The sequence below is a fragment of the Poecilia reticulata genome, linkage group LG10 (genome assembly GCF_000633615.1).
Source record: "Poecilia reticulata strain Guanapo linkage group LG10, Guppy_female_1.0+MT, whole genome shotgun sequence".
Classification (NCBI taxonomy): domain Eukaryota; kingdom Metazoa; phylum Chordata; class Actinopteri; order Cyprinodontiformes; family Poeciliidae; genus Poecilia; species Poecilia reticulata.
This window is the reverse complement of record NC_024340.1, coordinates 17132671-17158094: the sequence shown is the minus strand read 5'-3', so window position 1 is coordinate 17158094 and position 25424 is coordinate 17132671. Positions and strand designations below refer to the sequence as shown.

The 25424-nt window shown below is 40.5% G+C and overlaps 1 long non-coding RNA gene across 4 annotated transcripts in view; it reads right to left on the bottom strand.

Annotated features, from left to right (window-relative positions):
- Positions 1-1736: 1736 nt before the first annotated feature.
- LOC103471534 (uncharacterized) overlaps positions 1737-25424 on the bottom strand; it is a 95432-nt gene continuing 71744 nt past the window's right edge. Inside the window, exon 6 of one of the 4 annotated variants that reach the window (XR_534665.2) lies at positions 1737-1817. This is a non-coding gene — a long non-coding RNA (uncharacterized LOC103471534). Of the gene's footprint in view, positions 1818-16726; positions 16988-20175; positions 20665-25424 lie in introns of those variants that run through there. The other 3 variants (XR_001776962.1, XR_534664.2, XR_534663.2) reach the window with 3 other exon arrangements.

The window sequence follows — 25424 nt, the reverse complement described above, 5'->3', positions numbered from 1 at the left end:
GTTTCAATCAATACCACCTGCAGGTAAGCTAAGACGGTTATTACCTGAATAATTAAGGTAAACGCTGCTTCCAGAACCTCCAGCCTTCATTATCCATTTCACCGTGAGGTGCTTTCGGTGCGGCTTATTTTGGCAAGAGGCAATCTGGCCCTCCGGCTGTGGGGAATCCTTCCTCCCCATGTGTCAGCTAATGTTTACTGTGGCCTGAGGACTCAGGATGGATCACAGCGTTTCATAATCCACTGCCCGTACAGTGGACCAAGGGCAAAAAAAATAAATAATTCTCTTTGTGTCAACAGTCGTTTCATTCATGGGCAATTTTCACATGGCCTCTTGCAGCAGGATGAGGAGATAGCAGGAGGAGATGTGCTCCCAGCCCACATGCTCTGCTTCCTTCAAAACTCCTTCACGATTTGGGTTTATTTTTAAGCCGAGACATTTGTATTCCACCTGGCCGTTCGTCCTTCTTTTTCTCGTATCTTAACCGTCCGCGTATTTGAATTTGTGAGCGCTCTGCAAGTCAAGAGATGCAGATGGAGTCAGCAGTTCTCTTCTGAGAGGGAGACATCGCTGGATTCGCCGCTCAACAGTTTTCCTCCAGCTCCCTGAGCGCTGGCTGTTTTCCAAGAAAGAGTTCAGGATCAATGCGCGGTGGAAGTGAACTCTGAATGGCAGCACTGGAGGTAAAACTCACTCAGACCTGACCATTGACTGTGTAACTCTGAAACGTTAGGAATAAGGTATTTCAATTTTTCTGTCTCTCTCTGCCTCTGTTGTGGAAAGACCTTTAGAAGTGCTTTTTATCACATAGCATGGATGTATTTTCTGAAACTAAAAAGCTTTTGATTCTCCGTAAATTAGAGACTAACAGCAAATATTCATGTTTGTCCTTGACACGTGACAAACAGGATGAATGCGCTCCTTACTTCGCAAACTATTTGAAATTATTTTTACCCTTGTTTATTAGATTACACCTTTTTCTTTTTTCCTTTTTGCCTTTTAATTTATTGCCTTTTGAGCAAAAAAACTTTCAGAAATAATGCAGCTGCAGCTCATGGACCTTGTTTTCTAACATCGACCAGCTTATTAAGTCAACACAAACACAGGGGCTGCAAACAGCTTCCTCCAGCTTGTCCTGCAGCCACACTCTTAACCTTCCCCATCAATACGTGTTTATACTGCTGTCAGTACCGCAGCCCGATAATCACAACGGTGGAACAACCCTTCCACAGTTTCTGCGGGAGCCTGCACAGCCCTTTACAGACCTTAGGATGTGCATTCAGTGCATATCTGTGTACTTTTCCTCCCTTCGCTCTTGACTGATATCTGGGCTGCACAGGACTGGAAAAGGAGGATCTTCTTAAGGTGGATAGAGAAAAACTTTCCCTATCATAAACCTGTGGATTAACTGCCTCCCTCTCTGTGCCCATGTGAAAGTGCATTGCTTCACAGACACAAGCACAGCAGGCCGACTAAATGCTGCAAGTTAAAGGTGAATGGATTATTCTATTGCATTGTATCACAGTGTTTGGAGACTGGGGGGGGGGGTGCAGCGGCTGACGGTGGCTAATTAAAAATGCACACGCTGCTGGATGCATTTCTTGGCACCCCTGGTAAAGAGGTGTAAAATCCCTTCAAATAAATCCATATTTTATTGCAGTAGCAAAACTTCACACAGGAAATTTGAGGAAAAATCCAACATTTATTTGTGAGAAATGTGGTGGAAAATACTTCTTCTGCAGCAGTGTCGGATCCATTGGACATTCATGACTCTCAGGTTGGTTTTGTGTACAAGCATAACAGAGGCGACTGGTGATCTGTAGGTAGAGATGTTCACAGTTGCATGGTATTTCAAAACATGCGGGCAAAGTGTTACATACATTATTTGTTCTTAAACATCAATCTTGTTGCTGGAAATGGACAACAAGCTTGAGTAAAATAGAAATCAATGGACCCAAGAGTAATTTTAGTCTCAGATATACAATTTACAAATCACTTTTCTACAAAAATCTGACTAATTTGTTATTCTATTAACATATGACATGTTTAGTTTATTGTTGAGCATCCGTCTGCCCATCCTTCCAAACACTATATGACATCATGCTCTCCATCTATGCCTTTTGAAGAAGCCCACAGCATCACAGATCCTCCATCTTACCCAAAAGTTGAGTTTTTTTTCCTCATGTTCATCCTTTCCTTCAGTGCCTGTGAGGCAACAGCTTTGTGCAGAATACTGCATTTCCACAATTATAATTGAGTTATGTAATTTAAATGCACATTCTGACGTCTAGTTTGCCCTGTCAATGAACAACTTCATGATTTAATTTCACCCGTTGATTTAAGCTTCTCCGCAGCACATTGGCGCAGGCACTACATTTTTTTTTCCACTGTCGGAATGCTAGAAGAGCAACACTGTTTTGTTTTCTTTGACTTTGCTTCATTTTTATGGTTCCAATGCAACCAAAAAAAACAACAATATCTCTAAATGTGCGACTGGACGATAGGTTACGGGTCCCTTAAGAAAGTCCCGATAAAGTTGGCGGTCGCTGTGAGGCAGAAGGTCATGTTTGCTTTTGGACAACAGAGAAATGCAGGAAAGTGACTCAGCATGGTGTTACTTTCTGAGCTTGAATTAAGTTTCCTGTAAAGGTGACCTGATTAGGCATTGGTCCAGCTGCACCAAGTTGGAGGAGCACTTCATAACCCTTAGTGAGACTGATAAGTTGAACTACTTCATTGCACCTACTTGCTTCTGTGTCCAAGAGTGATTTATAACTACAACTTTGCACAAGTTAGTCATTAGTTTATCATGCCAGGCTGCTTTGTAGCAGCACTGTGCCCCTTCCTGCTCACACCAGTTACTTGTGAGGTATAGATCTTTGTTAAATAGCATCACAGACCCTTTGATGAAAGCACTTTCATTGATTTAACTCTTGTGTTCTCATATGTTTCATTAACTTCTGCAGCAGAATGATTGATTTTAACAGTATGAGATCTAGTTCAGCTGGGGGCGGCGCTGAAATTGAGTTTAGGTCTTAGGTTGATAGACTATTTGTTTATAGCATTTACACTAGGTGTGGTTTATTACATGGGTGCATGCACACATGCGCGCATACGGGTGTGCATGAGCTTAAGCCTGCCACAGTCAATAAGCACAAGGGCTTCAGAGTAATTTTTCTGACAGTGATCACCAGATGGGAAAAAGAAAAGAGGGATTTGTTTCACGTTGACATGCCTCAGCTGCATCTCTGCTGTTTCCTGCTGTACTTGAACACAACAGGCCGCAAATAAACAAGATGGCGGAAAGATCCAGCATATATAAGTCCATAGTAACATCTTTTTTTTTTTTTTTTTTTAAATGAGTCTTCATTTATCATATTGCCAGGAAACAGTGAAGAGGCCAGTAGCCAGCATGGTGCTGACCCGTCTGGAAGCTCACAACCTCTTTGTGTTAGATAAGGTTGTAATAAGATATAGTCAAAGCCTGGCAACTAATCTGATATTTCACCTCTATGAGAGATAGGAAAGACATAAAAACGTATTAGGAGTGGGCACTAAGAGGATTAGAGTATGGAAACGGATGTGTGCCGGCGTTTTAATCCACTCATGCTTAACCCTTTCAAGCTGCCCAATCTGCCGCACACAAACAATAATTATGTAGCTTCGCTTCTGATGGGAGCTACTGCTCCTGTTTCAGGCAGGTGACTCCCTCCACACGCTTCGTTTACACTTCATCCTCGGCTCGTTTTTTTTTTTGTGTGTGAAGGAAATGTGAAGAGTGATGTGACAGAGCTCAGGTTTGATTAAGAGTCTCTGTCCTGTGACAGCGCTGCCAACAACGTGGCTCTGTTTCACGTGAATTACTCTGAAATGATGATTAGTTTAGCAGCTGCTTGCGTGCCGGATTTGTTTAGACTGCACTTGTTTGTGTTTGGTCACACGCACATAAACATGTATTTTAGTTTGAACAAATTGATTTATAATGCTGTCGTCGCAAAATTAATTTCTTCACATGTCTTTATCAACAGGAAAATAAACAACATGGGACTCTGGCTGGGTGTTCTCTCTTTTTGGGCAAACCATTCATCACCTCTCAGGTAAAAGAGCAGGAATTGAAAAAGGTTCCCTGCATATTTTGATCCTTAATTTAGTATATATTTAGATCTTGATCATGATTTTTAATTCTCTTCCAACTGTTACTGAATATATGATCACTTTATTAGGTTTTGGATTATTTTCTGTTTTCAAACCACTATCTAAAAATTAGAGTCTTTTTCACCACATAGACACCAAGATAGCCTGAGTTGCAACCCAATTAACAAACTGTGTTCAATTTGATAAAGTGTTTAGTGAATAGGCATTAAAGTTCAATTTGATGCACTAAAGAACACTGCTATTGTTTTTTTTTCCCAACTTTGTTTTTTGCACCTTGTTTCCCTAAAGAAATGCATTTAATTGCATCCTGTCGAGGTGGAAAGACTTCTGCCCTTAGACTGCCATAAACTAACTGGTTACTAATTAGTTAACCTAATGCTTTAATGCAGACAGGAGAAAGTCTGTAACTTATTTTGGCAAAAGACAAAGCAGATCATACGTAACAGGGTTTTATTTTAACAATATTATAAATGTGAAGTTTGTCAAAATTAGGTTATTCTTTGAATTTATTTAGTGAAGAAGTTGTTTCTTCAGACATTCATTGGTGTTTGACGCTGCTACTGGCAGTTGGTGGTTACCATAGTAACCGGCTCCTCCCCCTTTTTCTGTTGCCGTTGGTAACTGTACTGTGGTTTGTGTTTTCTTTGCAAGTATTATATTTTAAAATGTTTTTTTAAAACAAATTTGACAGTTCAGTGTTTCATGAATAAATGTTCTATGTTTTGTGTATGTTTTTAAATATTATCATTTTTAATGTTGCCCATTTTAGCAGTGTTTAATTGTACAAATGTTAACTGCTGCCAACTGCTCATTGGGAGCTATTGTTTTGTAGTTTGTTTAGGGCTATTTTATTATATTATTTAATGTATATGGGGCAGAAGCTGCTGGCCCGATGTTAACCGCCATCTTGATTTTCTCTTTTCTTAGAAGTACAATGAACCTGAGACGAACATAGAAGCACGTGTGAAACCTGACTGAAACACAATCAAAAACTAAAAAAAGGATCTGAACATAAAGTGTAAAGGAAGACAGTATTGACAAATGAGAGAGTGACGCTGCAGGTGGAGGAATTAGCAAACTGGGAGCAAGTTGTCTTTAAACTGTTGCTTCAGTGAGTCAGCAGTTTTGTGGCGGCGTTCAACTCTGTAGAGCTTCTTCTCCTGTATGCTGCACTAAAAATTCATCATGTGATTCAGTAAAAGTAGCAAACAACATTTATTCATTACAGAAGTAGAGCATTGCAGCATTCAGTTTGTTTTGGAAAACGGAGCACAGAGCTGAAAAAGAGGCCAAACTCAAGTTTAAAAAGCACAAAAGCAAAAAAATTAAAAATTAAGTTCTTGACCTTCTGCTCTCTCTTGACTGCACATCTCCCTATACTTGTCTTGGGCATTGATGCAACCACACAAGTAATTCAGTCTTTTTAAAAATTAAACTGCTCTCACCTCTCTGACTGCCAATACACAGAGATTAAAAAACATGTTTTTATTCTGCAGCTTGGTGGTGCAGACCCCTGATCACTCCTTTACTGGCCTGTCCATTTAGGTGGACCGTCATGTTTTTATAGATTTGTATCTGTGCTTTATGCTTCTTCACATCTTTATCTCTGACCTGACCACTGTGCTCCTCGCTCTTCACCGTCCTTTTCGTTCCCTAAGAAACATGTGATGCTTTTCGAAACAGCCGTATTTATAGTGAGATTAAAATACACACAGAATCCAGAATCCTTTATTAAACAAACACACCAAATTAAAAATAGTCGAGTTTTAGCAGCTGTGATGTGAAACTTGAGGTCAGATGTGTGTAAAGTCGACTAACTAGTGACTAGGCAACTAGTTTCATTAAAAGTAGAGGGATATGTGCACAACAAACTATTTATACTAAATATTGTCCTCCCTCTTCACATATTCTCTACTTTATTACATAAATTCACAACAATATAAAATTTCGATGTTTTTTGAAAGATTAAAAAATTGAGAAGTTTTGGCAGCATTGATATTTGCATGTGAAAAACTTTTTGCTAAATGTAAAAATCATATTTTAAGGCCTAATATTTTAAACCAGGGGTGTCAAACTCATTTTCATTTTGGACAATATAAAAATTATGAGTGTTCTCAAAGGCCGGTTGTGCCAAAATGTAGCGATAAAACCTCTTAAAACTGTTGTGAAATTTACAAATAGCTGCCTCTGCAATTCGATGAGTCGTTCTTAAACTTAAATAATATTCATCCTCTTTTCACTTCTTTGCCTCTTTTAATGTAGTTTGGCAGAATACACATGCAAATTACTTTGATTGACAAAATAATAATTAAGCACACAACAGTTTTTAAGGTTCTTGTTAGGTGTCCCTCCAGAGTCTAGAGGGCCACATGAAAAGCTGCGGCGGACCAGATTTGGCACCCGGGCCTCGAGTTTGACAATCCTGAATGCAGATAAAACCCTTACAAGTTCAAGTAAAATTGTACGTTTTCACTTATTTTTGCCCTGGCACACATTCAGGACACAAGACTAAGCTCAGCTAGAGAGCAGACAGCAATTAATCTTCCCTCAATAACCAGCCTGCAGCTCACATCTTTTTGTGCGAGCTGATCCCTCCCAGCGTGTTCAGTGTGAAAGGTGAAAACACCCGTTTTTGACCTTCTAACATATGTTAAAGCCTTTATTGGTTTCATGGGGCAATAACATGGCGGAGACTTTCAGGAGGCGTTGGGAGCGGTCAAAATGAAGTCATCACTCTGGGAGAGACAGCTGGATGTGAGCAGTCCAGATCAAGAGCAGGCCCGTTCTGTCATAAAGCTCTGCCCTTAAGGGCGGCACCCAGCAGCCCACCAATCGCTGCTGCGTGTCGGGACATGACCCTTTTGACAGCGCGCTCTGAGAAAGCGGCTGTGCCTTACAGGAGGACATGACCATTAATAAACCGGAGTCAGCGGTTGGGTGGCGAAGGCAGGAAAAAAATAACAGGTGTCAATCTTTATTAAATGCGATCTGCCACCTTTCAAATTTCTAAATTACTCCCCAATTAAGAAGAAAAATGAAGGCGAGGATGCTCCCTGAATTTGACATCCTAATTAATTACTTCCTTTGTGTGAAGAATTGACTTATACTCCATGTCACCTTGGAGTCCTGAAGCCCATTCTGGGATGAAAATTCACGCTCAGAGCTAAAATAAAAGTTTCCAACGAGACAGAACTACTGACAACTTCTAATTTGGTGAGGTAAGGATGCCATTAGCATTCGCTCTCTTATTCGGTATAATATCCCAATAGCTAGATGGGGAAAACTATTCCTAAATTACATAGTTAAATAACAGACAACACGCTGGTTCTGAATCCAACTTCAACATCCACGATGGATGGACTCGCCAAGGACTTAATTGGCTTTACTGTGAGTTTTATTATCAAATCAGTTGTGGTGAATTAAAGCAGCGTCTTTCATCCTGTCCTCTCATTTGTTATTTAGTTCCCTCTGGCCATCCCTCCGGCAATCCCAGCCCAAATAGTAAGAGGCAATTTTGCTCGTACAGTCACTAGTTGGCTGTGAATTGTTTGCAATAAGAGGAAGAATGTGGAGGAAATTGTGAGAAATAAAAAAAAAAGACTTTCTGTGACTGCCTTGCTTTTCCAAAATAAACTCACAAAGGCACAATTATGACATTCTTTACAGACAACACAACAGATTTTTGCATAAATTTGGCTTTTCTGAGCAACTTTTGTCCTTGTGAGTGGCATGGTGATAGCTTGCAGCACTGCAGATGGCTTGATGTGAGAGCGCGCTCGCGCTCACGTCTGCAACGCGACAAGTGTGGGGCGATGCTGAGCGTCATTAGAGGGCTTGTTTTTCTACATGTTTGTTTTTCCGAGCATCTCATGCTCGCTGGAATTACATCATTCATAGTTTGTAGTCAGTTTGCAATGTGATGAACCTGTGAAGGACTGAAAATTATTCCAGAAAGTCAGAATGAAAATTTAACCTTTTTTTTAGCCTCTTGAAATCTTGCTGCACATTTTTTTTTTTGCATTTTCTCTCACTTTAACAGCCACTTAAAAGAAATGTTTTCACATTTTGACATGTTGCAGTAACACATTTTCATATAGGACTTTATGTGAGAGAACAACAAAGGACAGTATATCATTGACATGCAGTCAGAGGAGGCAGGCGAGACGGCAATAATGATATTAGAAAATCAATTTGTCCCTTTGACTGTTGTGTAAATTAGTTTTCTATATGATTTCAACAGTTTTATGGCTAAAATGAAAATAAGTAGTGCAGAGCAGGCAGCAAATGTTCCAGGATGATTCTCCTCCTTGGTGATCAGCTGCCAGAAACTCAAAATGAAGGCAAACAAGAATGATTTTTACTATAGTGACAGATGTTTGTGGATGGAGTTCATGTAAAATTAACAAAAAGATCACACACAAACTTAATTGTAAAAAAAAAAAAAGAAATGAAGAAACTGGCTAAAATGCAAAAGAAATTCTGAAATTGTGATTTATTTTTCTAGCTTTTTGGACAACAACTGAAAGTAGCAGATTGTGCTATAAAATGTCCCAATGTGTCAGGACAATACATGATACCTTAAAATGAAAATAAGGAAAATGTGTTACAGTCTCACTGCTGTGTTCGTTTCCCGACCCGATCTCATCTGATCCCACGCCTAAATGGCTTGTGGAAAACTGCAAACTGGACCTTTTTCGGTCTTTAGTTCAACAATCCGTACCCTTTTCCTACAAAGGCCAGATTTGAGTAAGCTAAAAAAAAAAGAAAAACTTGTGTCAGCAAATTCCCCACCAAGGCTCAGTATCTTCCCAGGTCTTCCACAGAAATGATGGACATCTTGACTGCTTCTCTGATTAATACTCTTCTTACCACGCCTTCCAGGTTTGGGAGTCGGCCATGTTTTTGTTTTGTGAAGCTTCTTGCACATTGTCTGCTGCGTTCCTTTGTCTTTGTGGTTCTCTCTATTTAGTGGTTCTTCACAAAAGCCACACGCAGGTGGTCTGTTTAATAATTAGGTGGCTTCTAGAGTCAGCTGGTTGCTGAAAAGAGACAAAATGTGAAAGCATGTGAGGCAAAGCTCTGCGCACAGAAGATCCGAATGGTTCACAAAGCAGAACATCTGCAGTGAAGATTCTGCAAGCTGCAGCTCTTCTCAGTCTTCCCATGTCCCCGTTTCCACTGTTTAGCAAATTGTCAGACAACCTACAAAGAGAATTATGGGCCCTGAGGGGTCTTGGGGAAATTGCACCACAGGCAGTTTTATCTGAGGGAGCTGCAGGGCCTAGACAATGCTCCATTTAAGTATGATGACAGACTGGAGGGGATGTACCCAGCCCCTTTCTATAAACTTGACAAAACCGTTACAGCTGAAAACTTAACATTTCTGACATCCCTCGCTGAAGCTGTCGCCACGGGGCAAAAGTCATCTGCCATAAATTCGGCTCATCAGACAAGTTGAAGACATTATTTTTGGATTTGTTTCATTAGCAGTGTAAAGTTTGGAGGCTTTAAACAAACAGTTTACCCTTCCAACTGCTTTGATTAACCTTTTGCAGGAAAATCTTCCATCAAAAGGATTTTTTTTTTCTCACTATAAAACTCTGAATTGTTAACTTCGATGATGATGGCGGATATAGCCAGCAGGTTTGGCTCGTATGCTGCTTTGATAAGTTCACATGAAGCCTGCTTTGGGGGTGTGTGGGGGCTCATAACAGAGAAAGATAGCCTCTTAAATGGATGCACAACACATTCAGGGGAGTGTGTTCACTTTGAAGTGGTTATTAATACACAGACGGGGAATTCCTGCGGGGATGGAGGCGAGACAGTAGCACTGCGCTGCTGTGTTCAAGGAAGCTCATTTTTCTTCCTCCGCCAGGTTAACATGTTGGGTCGTTGCTTTTGCCTCTTCAGTGTAATTTGAATTAAACGCCACACGTGATGGCAGCAGAGAGAGACGAGCGACGTGAATGAACTTCCTCTCAGCTGTTTGTGCGCCGGCCCGTTTATGACCGCCGCTCTTTGTGAGTCACATCACCCGTCACATTTGTGATGAAACTCTGCCTGCAGCTGCTTCTAAATGCATCCCTCTCTCTTTCTTTATTTGTGAAATGGGCGCTCGCCTTGTGTTCTGTGCCGTGTATGCAGGAGTTTCTCATTAAACGCATAATGAAGAGGGGTATCAGGGACAGGCAAGGTGTTTTATAAAAAAGGAAACCAAGGGAGGAGAAGCGAGCCAAGTTACACCGCCTCACCCTGGGCTCAAAGGCGACAGCTTCTCAAGTGAGCATTGGACTTTTTCCTTATTCCAATGCTCAGAGTGAGGCAGACAAACAGAAGAATGAGTATGAGGAGGCTGCCTGACCCGTCCATGGTGATGAATAATGAATGAGCAGGACAGAAGCGGTTACCATTTGGAGACAGTTTCCTGATGAATGATTACTGGCTCCATTGGGTCTGTATTTGCATAGGAGATGAAACTGTCGAAGGGAAGACACATGGGTGTTACAGTAAGACGAGGCGGTTATACTTTTGACTGCTGAGCACGCATCTCTTGTAATGTCTTCTAATCAAGCAGCACGGCTGGTCGAAAGAGACCTCATGTAAAACTGAATTCATTAAGATTTGGAGGGAGACGTTCACTTCTAGTGCTTTTATCTGTTGTGTTTCAGGGATGTAGAAGCTCAAATGTATGTGTGTGTTGTTCTTAACAGCTTTTCTGAATCTTTGGAAGGAGCTAAAGATCAGGGTGATGGCAAAGAGGCTTTCCAACCTTACAGGAGAACTGAAATAAAACCTCAAAATATCAATAATGCATAAATATCATTCAGTAAAACACTTCCGCAACAGGAACCCTTTTATCTGATCTAGAACATTTTTGTCAATAATTGATGTGTTACAGAAAATCCAGTGTTACTTTTTCAATATTCAGTGTTAAATTTTTTTTAAATAAGTTATCTTTTTTTATCATATAAGCATATTTTATGATTTATTTAAAAAAAACAATTTTGAGTTCTCCTGAAAAGACCTGGAGCTTCTCATCCAAGATAAATCAAAATAAAATGCAAGTGGAAAAATTCATTCTGCTACTGTTGCCTCAGTTATGTGATGCACTGCAATCATACAACAAAGAACACCCATGCTAGCTAGCTAGCTAGCTAGCTAACTAGATAGCTAGCTAGCTAGCTTAATCTTCCACCTCCTCCATGGAGGACACCTAGAGAAACATTCTAGGTGTTTCTCTGTCATGTCCAGCCATGTTTTGCTGAGTTTGTTATGATTTTCCAGCCACATTTATTAGATTGAATGTTGTCTCTGACCCAAACATTTGGTTTTTGGCGTTTTGGGATCCATTTCTTTGTTAATCATTCTGGTTTTTCCCTTTTGGTGAAGCAAGGATATGAGATTCTCTGAAACAAGTTATCGACTCTCTGTGTGATGCGGATGATGGAGCTTCCATCTTGGCAGCGCTGGATCCTGGAAATACGACCTAGAGTCCAGTGGGACTTTTTCCTCCTCATGACCCATTCTTCACTGTTGATGCTTATATTTAAAAAAAAAAAAAAAAGCTTATTTATTTTATTACAGTCATTAGGGAATTGTTGATGATGCTGATAGCACAGCAACAGGAAGTAGTATTTATGTCTTTTCTCTGCAAAAACACAAAATCTTACCAATAAGACAAAAACTAACTTCAAAGCAACTTTTTAGAAAGATATAGAGACTTATTGACTTATTTTAAGTCAGTAATTCCTTAATATTGATGAAAATGTTCTAGTTCCAATGGCAGATTGTTTAACTGATAAGAAATTTGTTCCCATGTTATAAGTTAATTTATCTGCCAATAAAACTGGTTCTTTTTCATCAAAATTAAGGAATTATTTACTTAAAACATCCTGCTGAAAAGTCGCTTTGTTATGTCTTATTTCAAGTTTACCAAGATATTTTCACTAGAAATGATAAAAATTACTTGGTAAGATTTTGTGTTTTTGCTATATGAGAGGCTCTGTTCCAAACAAATGAATAAAATACTAGCTGAATTCATTCAATATATTCTTACACATTTTCATGTGTAAAAATGTGTAAGAATATATTTTTTCCACCGAATTTATCAGTGGAAAAAAAAAAAAAGAGCGAACTGTTAGAAAATCTGTGCATATGGTTTACTGAAATAAGGATTGCAAACTGGTTCTCATGCTTTCCAAAGTTGAGGGAACAGATTTTCATCACCTCAGTTTTTTTTTTTTTTTCTTTTTGCCTCCTGGCACTCAGTGGGCTCCGTGCATTTGTTACCAGGCGGCGTGTTGTACCAGCGCAGGAAGAAATGTTGTGCAACTGAGGTGAGAGAAATACCTCAGGAGGCTGAAAAAGATTAATGAGGTGAGCCATAATGATGATTTTAGCAGAAAATTAAACAAAACCAGTTGATTCATCCTTTTGCAGACAGATGAGGGCTGAGCGCCGTTCATTTCGCAGCAGCAGCTGCGACGCCGCGCAGCAGCATCAGCTCCCGGTGAAGCGAGGGGAGATGAGGATTTCACGGTCATCGCGTCACCTCACAAGGTGGACGCGCCGCTGGGAGGACGCCGTCTGACACTCGGCGGGGTGACAAGCGTCCTCGTCAATGTCAGATGTCTGTTTACGGCCCGCGCCGCCGCTTCTTGCCTCGCCACGTAGGGTCGTGCTCGGTTTGATCAGCTTTTTGAGTCGGCTTAATCTTGTCAGGCTTGACAATGAAGGCTGAGCTCCTCTGTTCTTCTTAGCGGAGAAATCGGCCTACAGCTTGCCCTATTCAAATCGGCCCCGAGATCCCCGCAGAATCCATAATCATTTCTACGAGGGATTTATGGATGTATCAGACATCCTGAAGTTAAAGCACTGATCTGCATTCTTTCCCGACGTAAGTCTCACTGAATACTTAATGGCCTTGCTAAATTCTGAAGCCCCCCACCCCCTTCCCGCTGCACTTCAACCACGCTTAAGATATGCAAAAGGCGGGTGGAAGAGAGAGAAGTCATCTTTTCTGCCTGGATGAAAAGAGATGAAGAGACAAGTGTCTTTTAGTGCTCTCAGGGTCGGCTGGAGCAAAGAAAAGGAGACGAGAGGTGCGGCGGTGAAGGAGAAAGCAGAGAGGAAGAAGGTGTGAGCCGTCATTACCACAAGGCTACTTTAAAATCCTCCACGATAGCACTTAGTTCAACCATTTGTAATAGAGGCCTTCTTTCACCGCACAGCACGTCTGAAAAGGAAGGAGATGCTGCACATGTGGGAGGATGAGTGAGCAGAGAAGAGAGTGGATACTCTGCCTCCCAGATGTTTGGCCTCTTTGATGGAGAAGAAATCAAATGCATTCTTTTCGTCTCTTAGAAATGCGAAGAGCATTGCTCTTCAGGGCCACAATCTGGAGCCTCCGACGCTTCTGCATGTTTAGCTGCTTTTGTGATTTACAAGGATTAGTTGTTCTCAATATGTGCGAGCACAAATGGTAACTCGCGCCAATCGTTACAGGTGATGTCAGCTTTGCAATTGAGTTGTGGTTTGTCATCGAATTACAACTAATCTCCAGGTAATTTACAAGGCAGAGAGGTCCAGTTTATTCCCAGTTATGTTGGTCCAAATGATCTAAAATCAGTAAAATGTATTCTCAGCCAATCACTCTAAATTCAGGTCTAATTTGATGGCTTTTGTTGTTCTGTGATTGTGTCATTTATGCAGGGATTTGACTACCAGTAATCCTAACTGTATCAGTTAGTAATATTTACTATTTTGTTTTTCAAAACCACTTAAAAGTAAATATTTCTGGGATTTCTTGGTTTCTTTTTTAACCGTAGTGGAGAACAATTGCTAGTAAAAGAAAATACATTACAGCACATAAATACATTTCTTCATGTTTTTGATTCACATCTTTAAAACGTTTAAATTGGGAAACTTGCAGTGAAATAAGCAGCAGTATAATCATGTCCAGTTGTACGACATGCTAAAACTTTATCAAGCAAATCACGTAAGTCACTGCAGAAAAGACCTTTTCATTTTTGCACATTTGTGACACTGATTCAAACTGAAACATCATCGAAGCGAGAGCCTCTGAAATGCACCATCTCACGCTTATACCCACCTTCATGTGTGGGCATGTGCTGATTGCATCGGTGCCAGACAAACAAAAACCTTTGGCAAGCTGGCCTATTAACGAGCACATCAGGCGATACCTGCACAAACAAAGCTCGAGCTGAAAACAATCTCCAGAACCGTCTTTAGTTTACACGGTCGCTGGAAGCCTCTTTGTTTAAACATGTGGCACATTTGGTGAGTCTTTTTGTATTTAACTGACCTATCGCCAGCATTAAATCTTCTCTCTCACAGATATCGCTCCTTCATACAGCATCCTCATCATTTTGCACAGAACAGTTATCAGAGCAGAGGAGGAAAACAAGAAAAGACGAAACGTGAAACCTCTCGTCGGATTGGTTTCCTGCAAGTTATTACTGATCTGTTGTTTTTTTCTCCCCCATTACTCACATTTAAAATAACAGCTTGATCACACCGTGTCTTTTTTGCTTTACATATGTCAATATTGTCAGTTCACTGTAAATGGTGAGACTCGGCACATTCAAGGGAAAGGTGCATATTTACTTAAACTATAGCTGCTGAAACATGAAGCTGTTAAACATCGAATCTGATGTTTCCGTGAAACGTGTGCATATACTGCAGCTCCATTTTGTATAATGTATATTTTTCTACTTTCTTCATATTAGAACCAACTGACAACCTGAGGATAAACACTTGATTCTGTATTTCCAGGAAATGAGCACCTGCAAGTAGTCAGTTAATTATCAGCTGGTTAAATCAGCTGATAATAGGTATGATAGGTATGATGATAGGTATGTTGGTATAGGTATGTTGGAGCGGCTCCAACATACCTCCGGAATGTTGGAGCCGCTCCATGCATTCCAGAGGTAAGTGATTCCTCATCAGTGCAGACTGAGAGTCTGCATAAAGTAAAATATGATTGATTTATGCTAATACTGGGTTGTAGCTGCAGAATTTTCTAAAACATTTTCTTGTCCAACAAAAAAAGAAGTTAGGAAAACGTACAGCTCTATTATATTAAGGCAAAAATCTAAAATCCTTTTTTGGATATTTTTCATTAAAATATTACATATTTAATTTATTGCTGAAAAGGTAAAAACTAAAATTATTTAGCATTTTTAAATGTGAAAAAAAAAAGAAAAAGACCTCTGATTTTGTCCCACTGTGCAAAAAGTTTGGGCACCACTGAAGTAAAGAAATTAATTCCAAAGAGAAATTTAGATCTTGTTCACGAATGAGGGAAGAAGGGAGCGGGAGATCGATAGGCGGATTGGGGCAGCGTCTGCCGTGAAGCGGGCGCTGTACCGGTCCGTCGTGAAGAGAGAGCTGAGTCAAAAAGCAAAGCTCTCAATTTACCGGTCGATCTACGTTCCCACCCTCATCTATGGTCATGAGCTTTGGGTCATGACCGAAAGAACGAGATCACGGGTACAAGCGGCCGAAATGGGTTTTCTCCGCAGGCTGGCTGGGCTCTCCCTTAGAGATAGGGTGAGAAGCTCGGTCATCCGGGAGGCACTCAGAGTAGAGCCGCTGCTCCTCCACGTCGAGAGGAGCCAGTTGAGGCTCGGGCATCTGGTCAGGATGCCTCCTGGACGCCTCCYTGGTGAGGTGTTCCGGGCACGTCCCMCCGGGAGGAGGCCTCGGGGAAGACCCAGGACACGCTGGAGGGACTCTGTCTCTCGGCTGGCCTGGGAACGCCTTGGGATTTCCCCGGAGGAGCTGGAAGAAGTGGTTGTGGATGGATGGATGGATGGATGGATGGATGGATGGATGGATGGATGGATGGATGGATGGATGGATGGATGGATGGATGGATGGATGGATGTTCCATATTAAATGGCTTCAAGGTGAATGCAGCCTGAGAATCGGAGAGAAGAGATACTTCTGTTGGGTAAATTACTTCGTAGTTGCAGGTGGCATTTTGTCCTGCTTTAGATCGGTTCTCAAGCTGCCATGGGACAAACGGGTGACACGCGCTGCCACCCTGCCGGTTCACTGTCGGCTCCTTAATATAGGATGTAGCTCAGGGCTACATCATGTCAAGGACTGTGTCTGCATTCCTGGTACTGGTGGAGGAGTTGTGGAGCAGAGCTGTGGCGGCTGCTGCAGGAAACAAACTGTCTGTCTCCGCGTGTGAAGCCGGAGTTAACACAATTTATTTTCTTGTAATGAAGCTCTTAAGGTTCTCTTAAGATTCTCTGACTATTTGTCAGGTGCAGAGTCTGTTTTTACCTTTTTGGTCAGCACTGACTTGCCAGCTCTCAAAATAAATTGCAGTGGAAATAAAATTCGATGTTTACCATGAAGCCGACAATAAAAACAAGAGGAATACAGACATCATAACCTTTCACAATGACGCAGAAACATGTATAACTCTTGTGTCCCAAACTAAGACGGAATGAGGAACATTTGCATTGCAACTTACAGCATTATAAATATTTATTTTGGTTTTATAATGTTCATGTAAAATGAAAACAGACCTATGACATAAATTCACCTGGTCTGGTCTTTAAGTTTTTCACTATCCTGCATGTTTCATGCATTTCTCTGCCTTCACACATCCAACTTAAAGAAACAGGTGACTGAAAGGCTTCGTACCTGCATGCAGAAGAAGCACTGCAGGTGTGCAGGAAAACATTCAACACATGAAGTGCAGATGAGGGGCAGGATTGAGCATCTCATCCAAACGTAGATGAGATTAGCCGTAGGTTTTTTGTCGTTTATGTGGCGTTCACACGCATCCGGAGTTCTGGGAGACCAGAAATGATCATTTTGAAAACGTGTCCCAGAAGAATAACTTGCATTGTTGAAATTCCATCCATCCATTTTCTTACACCTTTGTCCCTCAGTGGGGTCAGGAGGGTTGCTGGTGCCCATCTCCGGCTAACGTTCCAGGCGAGAAGCGGGGTCACCCTGGACAGGTCGCCAGTCTGTCGCAGGGCAACACAGAGACACACAGGATAAACAACCATGCACACACACACTCACCCCTAGGGACAATTTGAAGAGGCCAATTAACCTGACAGTCATGTTTTCTGTGCATGTGGAGAAAACTCACACATGCACAGGGAGAACATGCAAACTCCATGCAGAAAGACCGAGGCCGGGAATTGAACCCAGAACCTTCTTGCTGCAAGGCAACAGCTCTACCCACTGCGCCACTGTGCAGCCCCTTGTTGAAATTTTATTATTAAATAAAGAACTACATTACAGAGACTGTCAGCTCAGCCATGCTAACTCTGTTGATGTTGGTTTGAAATGATATGCCTCAACATTTCATTGTCATAGTTAAGAGGGCAGAAAATATCTTCAATGTTTTTCTTCCTACATTGAAGCTATTTTTAAAAATTGGTATCGGCTAACATCGTCTGAGGTTTTACAAAACAGCCAACAGATTCTGATGGATGAATCTCTCACCAAAATACAAACTTATTTGAGCATTCTGGTCTCAGTTTGTGTTTGTTGATCAGGAAATGCCTGAAGCAGTTAATATTATCTGATTGATTAACCTGCAGCTACAGACCAACCTTATCTACAACCGCATTGTAACAGCTGTAATAGCCACGATACGCTGAACGTTATTAAAAAGAAACCTTGAAAACACGTCCCTAAAGACTTATTGATGCATTTCTTTGTGGAACAATTGGCCTCTTAATACAACAGAAACACGGAACCGCTCTCATCTTTCTTTTGTATTTATTTTAAATCAAGTACTTCACTAGAGCAGCGTTGTTGTGAGGGGAAGAAATAACACCCCTGTTGCTCTGTATCAGAACAGGTAATAAATGTGTCATGATAATTATGTGCAGGTTGGACTGTGAACAATTAACATTATGTTCAATGCCAACACTCTAATTGCAAGTAGGTTTCCAATGGTGAAGCTAAATGGAGCGTAGGAGGATGGAGGTCAGGGCCGTGACTTTCATTCAGAGAAAGCAGAGAGTGTTTCCAAACCAGACCTTCAATAAATGGGATTTCTTTTTATTTTAGACGTTGCAATCATGTCCTAACCTCAATCAAGAATTTTACAATCCTACCCTTACAGGCAAACTAATTGCTTTGGATAAATATTTTTAAAAGCTCTCTCTTTTCTCTTCTATCTTAATACCGACATTAAAAACAAAAATGTCTCAATTATGAAAATGCGAGAGATTTTTCATCTTTTCTGTGCGACAAAGGGTAAAAAAAAAAAAAAACGAAAACAAATTAACAAAAGGTCCATAAGTCTAACACATGGAGTATTCAAATTAAAACGCATTAATGTCTGAAAGAACAGGACATTTTATAGAGCCTAATTTCAACTTTTTCAAAGCACATTGGGGAAAATCATAGATCAGTAGAGGAAAAATATCATGTGCTCGTAACATTTATGTGTGAAATTAAACATGAAATAGTAGCTGTCTTAGCTGACACAATAAAACCGAGCGTCCTCTTATTTGCTCTTCAGCACATTTTGTAACTTTAATGCAAACCTGTTTTAAAGCAGCTCTATTATTACAGCGAAGATGCAAAGACATGCTGCAGGAGCCGAGGAGTGCCTCAGCGTCGCTCCATCACCTTCAGCCCAGGTTCTGTTGTAGTCAGATGAGGAACCCGATGACAGTCAGCTCCGCAGGTTAAGAATAAGGGTTAGATTTCCGAAACGTTGGGCTCTTTAAAGCTTAGAGGTGTATGTCTGCCCAAGCATGCCAAATTGGCTGTGAGTTCAAAGAGAATCGGTAAGAGCAGAGAGTTGAGGTGAGACCCGGTTATCTCTCTGCAGCTCTAAAGCCTCTGTAATGACGGCTCCATCAGCCTCCCTTTGGAGAGCGGCGGACCACAGCCCTCAGGATCTGCACGACTCATTTTCAGCACCACAACTCGTGCTTTCCTCAAGACATCACATCATCGGCTCTTTAGCCTTGGACACGCAAAGTGGAAAAATTTAAGAAACTGAAGAAAAAATATTAATTCTCATCTTTTCGATAAAATTAAATCAAATTTTATTTGTGTAGCACATTTCAGCAGCAAGGCATTTCAAAGTGCTTTACATCATTAGACACAAAAACACAGAGTCATACAACGTTGAATCAACAATCAAAAACATTAAACTTCCGGCCCAGTTGAAGCTCTGCCCTTATGGGTAAAAAATAAATAAAACTCCAACCCGCACCACTTTTCAACAACGGGGGCTCCAAAGAGTTAGAAAACCTCTTTGCAGCTTTTAAATTACTGTCAGAAACTTTGACCATCCCTGAAGGACAAAAACAGGAGTCTGAGTTGATCTTTTATCCATTTCATATTTTGCCACTTCATAACCAAAGTCTCGTCTATTTCATCCGAATGATATGACACACCAGCACCGTCTGAAAACTGGACCATTCTGTGTGATTAACTTTCATCCAACCCTCTCCATTGTTCCTCCAGCTGTGTCATTTTAAGTCTTTTTAGCCTTTTACAGTTTTTCTTCAAACAGTGTTTGTGTTTAATTCCCTCCATCATACCTTAAGATCCGACTAGCTTCCTGGTTGACTCCTGAAGCAAAGCTTCCCTAAGCATAATACTACCGCCACCATGTTTTACCTCGGGAATGGTCTCTACACAGTCATATGCGGCGAACATAATGGGTGACGTTGGATGACTTTGACAAACTTTAGATGGGATTCTTATGAAATTCTTGTCTCTAATGGTTAAATCCACAAAATGCAACAGTTGTTGCATCAACAGATCCTGATATCATCCAGAGCTGCCATGACCTCTTGGCTGCTTTATCCCTGACCTCTCTGCTCTGTTTGTTGGTGATCATGATACTTTTTGTTCATTAGTAAACCTCTGAGGTCTTCTCCACTCAGCTGGACTTATACTGAGACAAGCAGCTATAGCATCTTTTACAGTTCGGCTGCACTTGGCTTTGAAAGACAGTACAATATAAAGAAACACATGTTAGCATTTATTTGTGTAGGTTTTTTATTTTTATATGTTGGCCTGGCATGTAAAGAACCTAAAACACATTAAAAATATGAGGTTTTCCATGAATAAAAGTTCAAGGATTACAGTCAATACTTTTACAAGGCATTGAGTTTGAAATAAATAAGAGAAAATTGACAAAACTTCTGGTGTGGTGTATCTTCTTGCACGTTAGAAAACGTGGTATTTGCTGTAGGTCACAATTCAGGATCCAAAATTCTCTGAAAAACATAAATGATGTTTGTTTTTTTTCATCTTCCTGCCAGCTATTTGCTTCATCAAAGCGTTGCAGCATGCAGGCTCCATCTTGATGCTGCAGGTGCCCCAATCAGCCAACACAAGGCACTGTGGTGAAAACAGGGCTGAGAGCCCTTGTTGGCTTTCCACCTCGAGTGCTTGTTTGAACACATGAGTAGGTCACAGTCTCCACCTGCAGTCAGCCTCAACCTTAATGACAGCAAAGCAAAACGGGCAACCCGGCTGTCAAATAAGAATTAGAGTGTTTTAGTTACATTGTGTGAATTTTTCTTTTTCTTTTTTTTTAAAGTCAAAAAAAGGTCAAAAGATCCAGATCCTGTTCATTTAACATAGTAATAATAATAACATATTGAATTGCATTTAATCTTCTTTCAGTTTAATTTATATTCAGTCTGTACAAGCTGAGCAAGACATCCACATTGTACCATCACACATCAAGCAGATTAATACATGTAACTTTGTCTCTGCAGTGACAGAAAACACTGACTGTGAACCCAGTAACTACATGTAACTACAAGTAATTACATGTAACTACATGTAATTACATGTTTAGTTCAAGCTCATTTATCTGTGGAAGTAGTGCAGCTAGTTGGGTTCACAGACAGCAGGAGTTACAAAGTTAAAAACACTTTGCTTATAAATCGACCCAAACCTTCTCCCTCCTGATGTTTGTTGATTTGATGAAGCTGCAGCCTTTGTCTGAATTTACATCAGATTATTTATACCACTGACACCAGAGTAGATTTACAAGTGAACCAACTGTAGATGTTTGCCTCGTTTTTTGTACCTCATGCTGGGCTACATGACGGTGGAGCATTTTCTCCTTGGTTACCAATGGTTAGACGCATACATTCTCCATAATGTAATATTTAATTGCATTTTACTAATCTTACTTATGAAGTATATGAACATGAATGGCCTGACCTTATAGAAACTGCCAGTCCGTTTGATTGACGTCGCTGTCGCCTTTCTTCATTTAAAGATTCACAATAAAATGCATCCTTTCTGTTTGAGCAGAAATACTGACAAATAATCTGAACCTCACTTGTGTCAAAAACAACTGAAGAGACTTTTAAGTTGCCAACACTTTTTCTTAATAGTGTGGATAGCCTTAAGGTGGACCGGACAACAAAACTCCCACAATCACCTTAGAAACCCTGCCAGAGTCATGTCAGGGCAGGCGCGGAGCTATCGGGGGGGCTGGGGCCAACCCGGGCCCGGATGGGTGCCCGGGTCTGGAGGTGCCAGGGAGGAATGGTTTCAAGTTGCTTTAATGTCAGATTATAGACGGAGAAAGTACGCCCTCGCCTGTTCAAAAAGGCGTATGTAATGTTAAAGTCACTGTCCCTCAATGGAATATATAGTAGTCAGTCCCAGTGACTGTTTGACTCACGGCTTAGCTAATGTTCTTCCTGGGTAAAAATGAAACGAGAAACGCGGCCCTAACTGCAGGTGATACACGTGAGGACCAGTCATTGGCCCCGCCCCCTGGCCCGACGCTGACTTGTTCCGCCAGTGTGTCGGGGCCAACATTTTACTGAAAACTCTCGCTGTTCCTCCTGAATCCCAGGTTTGATAATAACCCAGAAACTCCTTTCTAATACCCTGAAGAAAACTACAAGACTGACAAGTGTGATCCATTAATTGTTAAGACATTTTACTTTTGGACAAATCTCAAGTACATCTTGTACATCTTGATTCAGACTCAACCGATGAGTTGGTGACCTCCACTCAGGTCAGTGGTTTGTCTTCTGAAAAGTTGCAGACATTCTGATTTCAGACTTTACTTGACTTGGACCAGTAATTAAAACCAAATTCAGATATCATTTCATTTATTTTAATTGGAGGGGACAAGGCTGTAGACTGCAGAGGCACCATGCCTGCAGCCACTGTAATAAGCTGCGTCTTCATCCAAAGCCAACTGCTAAAAGTTACTTGCAACAAATTAAAACCGAGCCTAATTGAAACAGTTTCTGGCTATTGTTAGCCGTGTCCTTTTATACCACCACTTCCAAACTCATCAAAACAAAAACTGTAATTTGTGGACCTGCTTTTAGGGAAAACTGTTTCAGTTCAGGTTACAAATGTGATTTGATTCTGTCTGACAGTCAAACAAATGTCACAGGAAAGCTCTTTAATGGGTACTAACCACAATTAATTGGATGTTTGTGTTAAAGAGTGGAAAAAAGACCTTTTGGTGACACAGGAGGATGTGTGTTTTCGTGTCCATGTGCCATTTTTAGCGAAGGAATGCTGGAAACCATTACTAACTTTATTTGCAAAATGCTTGTGGGTCTGAGTTTAATTGGAAACCAATTAAAATCACAGCATGAAAACTCTTATAATAGTCAAGAGCTTGTCTACAAGAATTCAAGTTTATAGAAAATGCCTCATTTCACTAACACTTCCCATTTAGTCTACACTGAGGTTTTAATAGAGGCCGTGTGACATGAAAGGCGGCAGAGGACACAGCAACTTGGTAATGTGCAGCTCAGAACATCGCAAACTGCAAAACCAAGGATGCCCCGATTCAGCCGATGACCTTGCCAGGCGGCCAGGCATTTACGAGTAGCAGGATCCTAGCTGTGATATGTCAGCCCTACAAGAAAAAGTACTTGTGTGCTCACTTCCACCGTGACCGCGGCTTTTTTGGTTCAGCAAACAACAGCTCTTTCAAAGGTTGCACTCATTTAAGGGCTCCCAATTGGGCACTGACCTGCCAGCCTGGCAAAGTGTGCGCTCGTTTCATTCGAAGCTCTTGACTTGACTTTTTTTCTATTACAGGGAAAATGGCCAACAACAAAAACTGGAACGCTACGTGGTAGGAAGGAAATTTAAAAAGCAAACTGATTCAATTGCCACAGCGCAAAGATTTTAATTCACTTGGGCTGATCTGAGTGAATAAATATTTTAATCACTTTTTCATGTAGTGGAGCCAACATGGATGGGCTGATATTTTCAATGTTAATCATAAAATATGACTCAAATGTCAATATTTTTGGTTGTAACTATTGAACAGATTGGAAAGGATGGTTCATGGATAAAAATTGACTAATGTAATCCTATCCAAATTTGGAGATTACAAGAAAACAAATTTACATCTGACAGATAAAGACATTTTAGCTGTTAAAAAAAAGAAAAAAGCATTTTGAACTTCAGCTGAAGTAAACTTTCTGGTTGCTGAATGGACTGGAATCAAGCATTAGGGTCTTTTAATGTTTGTTTTGTCTCCTGAATAAAAAGCTCTTAATTTTTTAAGTTCTTTTGACAGCATCATGTCCTTATCGTGTCCTAAACTGCCGTCACACTGCTGCTCCCTGTTCTGCTGTTTGCTGGGAAACTAATGTGTTAAAAAAATCTAAACATGACCAGGATGCTGCAGAACTTCATGTTTTCACTTCCAGTTTTAAATTAAGTTTGTGTATTGGGATTAAGGGTGTGGAAGTGATTTTTTTGGCTATATTTAGATGTGAATGTCACCTTATGTAAAGAAACGTGACTGCAGTGACTGGAGGATCTGCAATCAGTCCAGCATGATGGTACAAGAACTTTCTCCTACGCCATGTTTAGCAATAATCTACTCATTTTTTATTTTAGCACACTCTTTAAGATGCTATAACTTACAAATACTACGGAAACAAAATTATGTTGCCATGCAGTCAGAGAATAGCTCAGCAGAGCGAGTTAAACCCTGATGCAGCAGAGGCAGGACAAACAGAAACAGGATTCTAGTCCTCAGGAGTTTCTATCCTGTGATTTATAGATGTATTCCTTCCCACAAAGAATTACTGGCTTGACAGCAGAACTACAGTGATGAGGGAAATCAGCCACTTGATTCAGGTTTGTGGGAGACGGGATGTCGCTCATTTGCAGTAGTATTCCAAGGACTGAAGCTCTAAGGTGCTGAACCTGGCAACTTCAAGTGGTGGACACACATCCGCTAAGCACTTACTGCCCAGCTAATGTTTCTGCTTTGTGGTTTAACGCTTGGCTTAATGTTTTACACACTTTGCTTCTCATGAATTAATTTTTTCCAGATAAATTTTAAAGCACTTTAAATTGGCCTAGATTTCACTTTGTTTCAGTTCTGGTTCTGGAACGAATCTGTGGACCAGCAGATTAATTAAAACTCTGTCATGCATAACGGTCACTGCAGTGGACAGCTATCTAAAAGCCATTTTCTTGTGTTTCTTGTGGATTTTTACTGGTGCATCATGCAATACACTGCCAACTACTGGCCATCCACTGCAAGTGCAAGACAAATTTTGCTAAATCCAATATGGCCGACAGACGAAGAAGCATGCCAACCAACCCAGTGCCTCCTTCCACCTTACAGGATTCTTGAAAAAAATATTATGAAATCAGGTAACCCCTAAAAACCAATAAAACTGATGCATTTTCCAAAAAACTAATGATCACCTAGAAAAATTCCTAGAACATTTTCTTTTCCTTTTTACAATTTTTTCCCCACCTTGTTTATGCCTTAAGAAAATCAAAAACACTTTGGGGGAAAAAATATCCTGATGTAAAAGATCATAATTCATGATAAAGCAGTAAAAAAAAAACACCTGTAACACTTTATTTGAAGGGGTGTAAGGCATAAGACGGACATGACACTGTCATAAACATGACATAACACCTTTTATGAACATAAAGAAGTCTTTATGAATGTTTATGACAGCTGTCATGAAGTGTCATTCGGTAAATAATGACACTTTTAATGCAAAGTTGCTCTAAAAGTTGCATTGAAAGTCCATTAAAAATGCCAACTTTGCATGATTTTGTAAATTATGATAATTTAATGCAAAGTTGGCATTTTTAATGAAATTTCAATGCAACTTTTAGAGCAACTTTGCATTAAAAGTGTCATTATTTGCCSAATGACACTTCATGACAACTGTCATAAACATTCATAAAGACTTCTTCATGTTTATGACAGTGTCATGTCATGTTTATGACAGTGTCATGTCATGTTTATGACA